Source organism: Dermacentor silvarum, chromosome 1 (genome assembly GCF_013339745.2).
Source record: "Dermacentor silvarum isolate Dsil-2018 chromosome 1, BIME_Dsil_1.4, whole genome shotgun sequence".
NCBI classification, from domain to species: Eukaryota; Metazoa; Arthropoda; class Arachnida; order Ixodida; family Ixodidae; genus Dermacentor; species Dermacentor silvarum.
The window spans coordinates 264,249,415-264,256,924 of NC_051154.1; positions in this window are offsets into that span (position 1 = coordinate 264,249,415).

Sequence of the window (7,510 nt, forward strand, 5' to 3'; positions counted from 1 at the left end):
AGAGCTTTTTGTGTTCTTCACTTCGCGCATGATGTTCGTGGATTGCTTCACATTATGTAAGAAACAGCAATTTGGAATGCTGCGCGGAGCACCTTTGCGAGAAAATCGTTTCTGGGCGCGAGAAAGTGAGTCGGCACATGCCCGTATACGTAGTCTGAATTTAATGCACGTGTGTTGCACTTGTGTGAAAGAATGCAGTTATGCTTAGGATCGTTATTCGTGGCGTGCGCAGATTGCTTGAAGCCTTTGTTACGAGCGCAATTAGAGAGAACTTGCGAATTCAGAAGAATGTTTGTAAGCTGTGGCTACGACGTATTCTGAATAAACACTCCTGCCTCAGTGGCGCATGCATGGCACCGAAGGTTGCTTTTTTTTTATTAGCTGCGACAATTGCTCGTGACGCTTTTCGCAAAAGGGCCATCTGAAGTGCGTAAGTGAAAATTTGTGCGAAGGCGGGAGAGAAGACATAAGCAATACTTTTTTTTTTTCAGGTCATGCCGACCATAGTCAAGTACTACGGGAATTACTACTGTGTTGCGAGGTGCAGCAACAACGGCAGGATAGGGAGAGAGCGTGGTTGGCTGACAACTGCAATGACCAGCCTTCCATTCCTTGTTTGCTATGCAGCTCGAAACTACCACTTAATAAGAAAGGTTAGGCTTCAAAGGACGAGCGTTGTTTTCCTCTTTAATGCTAATGCCGTCTTCTGCAGTTTTACTGTTCTGTGGGGTTTTTCATATCGCCTGTTTATTCCTTTTGTGAAATTTATTCTCAACATGTGGCAGCTGTATTGGCATGTCTCAGATTGTGCAGTGCACCCATCTTTTCGTGCTTGCGTTCATCGAACGTTGCGAAAAAAAAGTGTACATGTGCTTACTGAGAATGACTGAAAAATAAAGTTTCGTCTCTTCCAACACTTGTCATGTTTATTTAAAGTGCCTGCATAAACACACAGTGGCATCGTGTGCTTGCTGCTCTGGCGGTACAGCTTACACGAAGCTACTCGATGCATGCAAGCAACGCGTTAAAAAAAAATCAATATATAGCCATAATATAGCCTCCGGGACGAGCACTCGCACGGAAGCAATCTTGGAGGCCGTGTACATTTTCTAATCGCCAGAAGATAGCCTTCGAGATTAGTTTTGCTGCGGTCCCAATCTCTGAATCTGCGTAGATTCCACACACCCGCTAGGTGCGCTGCGAACCAAAATCGGCTAAAGTCCCTATATAAGAAAAGTACCGCCATCCTTTGATAAACGCCGCTTCTCTCTCTCCTGTATCTCCGGTTGGACGATGATAGCGCTCGCTTTTCACTTCTTTATATTTTCTTTTTTTCCGCCTCAGAGCCATGTTGAAAGTCCTCTGCGCAGCCGCAGTCGCCGGCGGCGGCAGCGGCGCGCGCCCGGCTTGAAGGCTTCAACGTGGACTTTCTAGGTGCGCCACCGTCGACTTGGCTTTCGCAAACAAAAAGTAAAGAAAAAAGCAAGCGCTTTAGGAGAGGAGGCGGCGGAGGAAAGAGTAGATGGCGGTACTTTTCTTATATAGGGATTTTAAAATCGGCCGCAGGGGCCTATGGAAGTGTCCTCTCTTATCCTTGTATGTTACTCTATGCCGATAACGCGATACCCGCAACGCCTTCGTTAGTGTATATAAATAATCGCGCTCAAAGTGAGTCAAAACATGCCTAAGAAGTTGAAAGGTTGAAATGCACAAGGCTTCGACCCTCTCAAGCCGTGCACATGAAGTTTGAGCCAATGTTGATTTCAGCGAAGCTTCGGCCTGGCTCCGTCGAGTTCGTGCACCCGCTACCGGCGGACCTGTACTGAACAGTAAGCAAGTTAGGACGAAGGAAACTGCTTTTATAGTTCAGTTCTGGCCTTAGCGATTTGAAATAAACTACTCTTCGCTTCGCACGGCGCGTACACAATAATCTTCAAGCGGCGACACAGCGCTGTGCCCAACGGGTGTGCCAACATCTGTAGGTCACCGTTCCCGTAGGCTGCCGCTCGTATTCGCAACGTAGAAGGGTCGGTTTGTACGTGTTGGTATGCTCACGCATTTCTTAATTTCTGAGATGTACTGTTTATCTCTGCGTCAAACGCGAAACAAAAGACGGTACATTCGGTACAGCAGCATAAACAGGCGCCTCGCTCAGTTATATATATACCAACGGGGTCAGCGATGGCCTCCGCGTTTTTGCGGGAGAACAACACGGCCTTTAAATGAGTGTTTACGTGAGCACATTTTTCTCTAATAATGCTTTTTGACACGCGCAAACTAAGTATGATGAAGTTAAAGAAAAGCGAAAATCAGTAATAAATTAACAGCCCGATATTTGCAACTGGATCACAGTCGCCGTTGAGTAGCTCAGGCGCTCATACTGACTCGTCTTACGGTGGAATAATGCGGCTCATATGAGCAGGTATGTGTGTTTTATTCGACGTTTTGACTTTTTTTTTCATATCAGCGATGCACCTTTTCCCAATTTTTTAACGCTAACAACGATCTGTGGCTGTAGATGTCGATTTAAACAAGCGCACCGCTTTGCTAAATCCGACGCGGAAGGCTGCGCGCTCGAAAACTTCTTATTTAGGCAAAATGTCTAAAGAATGTACAAAAGAATTGAAAGAAAAGCGAGGTGCAAGTGCAGTAGTCAGCGACAACAAATTCCAAAGCAGCCGCACCGGCAGAGGGCACTCCGCGTACCTTTATAGGCCACACTATAAACAAAACAGCGCTATCACGCCTGCTCACCCTATATATATATATATATATATATATATATATATATATATATATAATTGGTGAGTGCTACATGGCTTCCAGGAATGACATGCTGCCCCGCAGAAGCCATTAATAATTATTCGCGATTCACGAAATGCACAACCGATGGACACTCAACAAGGGCGCAGGTTCACAAATCAACCGGCGAAAGCCCCGGCACCCTACCAAAACCTTTCCGGTCTATCGTCGCCGACATCTCTGGCCGCGCGCGACAGATATGACCGCACCAGGGGGCGCGCTGAAGTTACCAGCGCTAAAACCCCTATATTTATAAAAGTAGCGCCATTCTTAGATCTTGCCGCCACCGCGCTCACCCCGGCGTTTCCTCCTTGCCGCCTCCTGTCGCCCCAGCCTCCTCCGCTCCCCCATTGGCCAATCCGTGTCACGTGGAAAGATGCGTTGCGCTTTTGTATATTTTTTCTTTCCAGCGCGCTCCGACTGCCATTCTCGGGCCTGTGCGACGAAAGTGCTGTACGCACAAACGGATCAAACGTGTTAGGGACAAGAACTTCGTTGTGATGGCATGCTGCTGCGCCTTAAGTTGCCGCAACCGACAAGGCGAGGGCAAAAGGCTTTTTTTGTTCACCATCCGGCGTGCGCAAACGCTTGCTGCACACTTGATATTTGCGCCGTCTCGCATCGTCGCGTTGCTACTTCTAAAACGGCATTATTAAGAACAGTTACTGACTGACGAAGCAAAATCGCGCCTCAAAAACGTCTCCGCAGGGCGCGATCGAAGTTTTCCTGGGATTTCCTCTGGTAGCGTGTTAGCTGTCGTCTGCCACGGCAGGCCCGACGCAGGCGGCGCCACTGTCGATATCGCGCCTCGATCGCGCTGGTCGCGCCGAGCGCGATAGTGGAACGGAGGAGGAGGGAAGTGGATGGCGCTACTTTTCTTATTGACCCTTTTCGCGGTGATCCCGTGGGCGCTGCCATGTTTGATCACGTGGTGACGCGTCCATTGCTTGCCTCAACTGCCTCCGTTGCCTCCTTGTTTATAATGGAAGTGTATGACGCCGGCGCGGCTTAGAAAACCTCTATTTTCGGAGATATCGTAGACGGTGACTAGGTGGACGACACGAAGCTTTGATCACAGCTTCAGAGAACATGCAAAAGCGCTTTCGGAGCTGATTAAGCTATGTCCAAACGACGCAAGTAGCGTATATGGTGCTTGTTCTAAAAGCGGGGTTAAATATGTATTACAAGCTATCCAAGCTTTCTCATTATGAATTCAGTGAGGATTAGTGTGTTTTGCTCTTTGTTCTTTATTCGGCAAATATTTTGAAGCAGTGGCTTGTCAGTTTCTGAATCAGTGAAGTTCCTCGGTGCGGCCACTATCTGATTATTTTCTGCCTAATCGCTCGCGGGTGTGCTCAGTTCCGATAGATTTGTTCTTGCTGCGCACAAGGCTTGGAACGTAGCTGTTTTGTACATTGGGTACCGTGTAGAAAATATATATTACAGCTAGTAACTCGCTTACTCTTGTGGACCGTCACGAAATATTTAGCTTCGACCATTCGTGCGCCATAGTACACGTCCGTCATTTATTGTGCGTATACAGTGCGCATATATTTAAGTGTGCGCCCACTCACGTATTCTTGATACCTTGGCGATAGAGTGGGCGTAAGTTTTCCTGCCATTTGGGACAGATGTGTATAGATAACGTGCGCAAAACTTACTATGACAGGAAGTGGCGCTACTCCCTTTGTCGTTGTTTAAAGAGTGATACTCACTCTTGCCGACGCTCTGAGGATGAAGCCCTTTCTTTGAAGGTTAACGATACAAGGCTGGCGGATGAGCAAATTTCTGTATCCTCGAGGAAAGCCGTACATCACGAAGTGCCGGTAACACGTTCGGACAGTTGCAGCAGCGGTCCGCGAACTTGGCCACACAGATTCACTCTATTCCTTCACATTCCAGTCACTATTTTTGCAGCCAACTACTGCACACGTCTCCAATCCACATGATTCAATCTAGCATGATTGGAGCACAGTGTGTTAGCGAAAACTCAGTTGCATTTCCGACAGCTGATCGCACAGAAGCAAGGTAGAAGCGGTAATGGTTTCGTATTCGTGCACGGTCGCTGAGGAGAGGTATGGCGCGTAGAGTCACTGGAAAAATTTTAGAGTATCGCATTTGTTTTCCGCGCGCCGCCTCCTGCCGCGGCCACCGGTGATTGGGGCGCTCGTGTCACGTGACCTTTTGCCGCCATATTTCTTCCAAGCCCTTTCAGTTGGCACGTCGAACCCGTAGCGCACGCACCGCGCACGGAGAGCACTTCGCCGTTTCGTTCAACGCTTGCGTTGCGCTTGCGAACACAGGCGTCAGAAATAACCCATCATCATGCCTGGTTGCTGCGCCTTCGGGTGTAGCAACCGAACGGAGTCCGGGAAGGCATTTTTCTCTATTCCGTGCTGGAAGGACGACGGTGAACGACGTTCTGCGTGGCTCCACAGAATTGGCCGCAAAAACTTCGCGCCCTCGAAGAACACCCGCTTGTGCGAGGTAAGTTTCTTGAATAACTAGTTTGCTGGACAGTTATTGCTTTCAAGTGACTGTACTTGCGTGTGACCGCTAAACTTTACCTGTCCAGTTCACGCTCATCGCTCTGGGTGCGGCTATTGAACACTATGTAGCTAGCACACGTGGTTTTGAGTGAGCTGTTCTGTTCGCGTGGCTCGCTTTGTTTCATGCTATTGAAAATCGCCCAGTACCTATCTTTCAAGTAAGGTCTCCGGTTCGCGAGGCCCGCTCTGCTTTGCGCTATTGTTTCCAGTAAACTGTTCGGTTCGCGCGGCTCGCTTTGTTTTGCGCTATTGAAAATTGCCCAGTACCTATGTTTCAAGTCACTTAGTGCTGTTGAAAACATCGCACTACGAACTTTCTAGCAAGCTCTCCACTGTTTCATTCGGTTTGCGCGCCGCGTTTGAAGAAAACGTACGTACATGTCAAGCAAGCTGCAGTGCTTGATTCGCGCGGCTCGATGGAAACAACAAACATGCATTTAAAGTGAGCATGTTGTGCTACAAAGTAAAAGGAGGCGGTTCCCATGAATAACGTGTTTTAAACAAGCACCAGGTCTACACAGAAAATGTTGCTTCAAAATGTCTTCCATAGATTTCCTAACTCTTTCTTTTTTGCGACTACTTACACTTTAGATATTTTAAGCACTGTCACAGGGTAGGTTTATTAACATTCCTATTTTTCTTTGTTTTCTCCATGGACAAACTATAGGACCATTTCATTCCTGATGATTTTGAGAAACCAAGAGTCGAATCGGAAGACGGTATGCTGTTGTCATGCTTGACGAAATAAATTGTTGTTGTGACTGTTGTGAAATAAATATGTTTCTTGCCTCCACATCTTACTTTGTGACTGCATGCTGTTCTGAAAATGGGAATTTTGCTGACAGCATGAAGCAATTCGGGGACAAATGGTATGGTGTCCCTTATACAGGGAGGCTGTAAAATAGTAATTTTTATTGCAAACCTGCTACAGCATGATTACGAATGCTTGTCAACTGGCACAGCACCTCTATAAACAGCCTCATACATATTTTTATGCCGTGAGTGCAGCGACAAGAACATCATTTAAAACATAGAAGTGCTCAATGTTACAATTCCGTTTCAGAAACCTAGTTTTTACCGTGTCTTCGCAACTTTTTTTTTCGAAAACGTCTTTTTGTGTTAATGATCCGATTCACATAAAGGGTATACAATAAAAGGAGCATGATCGAAAATAAATATAGGAAAACCGCACCACTGTTTAGTACTGGCAATGTCAACACAATACTCCAGAACACAGTAACAGATTGGAAATAAGTGCGCTAAAAGGTTGACATTATCAAAGGTATAAAAAAAAACATTCGCACACATTCTTTATAGCCGTATGCGGATACCTGCTTGAGTTTCGCGTGAATTAAAAGCTGTTAACCAGTCGTTTACAACGTTACCTTCAGAGAGCTTATTTCACAAATCGACGAGAACATTACAAGCACGCATTCGCAAACACGCCAGTAGCCGCAAGACGCGAAGTTTGCTTGCAGAGGCTGCTGGCGTTTTATCACTGATACGTGACAGGCAACTTTATAAATCTACATAAAAATTACTGCTTACACTTTGCTCCGATTATACAGATAAACAAGCGCAGCAGTAAGCTGTTTACATTTGCTTGCTTTTGTACTTCGAAAGGACGCGAACGAGCACTATGAAGGCAACCTGAACACCCACTGCATATTCCATCGGCTGTCAAGCTGCGTTTTTAGCGCAAACACAACCTCAGGGCCCAGTTTTCATGTAAAAGACGTTTCAAGCGAATTCACTGGGCGCATACAAGTATGTTTGCAGCAGCTCTGCACATAGCACTTGACGCAAGACGAAGTCCAAAAGCGACACGTAGAGCATCGGAACCATCGCCGCACATTTTATACGTTCCGTCGCTTACCGCGCAGTACGTTCATTTCCGTCGATATCCTGATGTCACTTGTGGCATCCATTTGAAGAAAAACACAAAAATAATCCAGTTTCGTGAAACGGGACTCGAAATCTAGGGGGGAAATCCGCCAGTTAAGTCAACGCTACTCAATGCACGCTGGCACCGCTACAGCGCGTCGGCGGTCTGGAAGGAACATGGCCGCCGCCACCCAATGTTGCCGGCATGCCGCGTACCTTTGCGGTACTCTGTTTTTCCAGTGATTCTAGCAACGGTGAGCTAACAGCGCCACCAC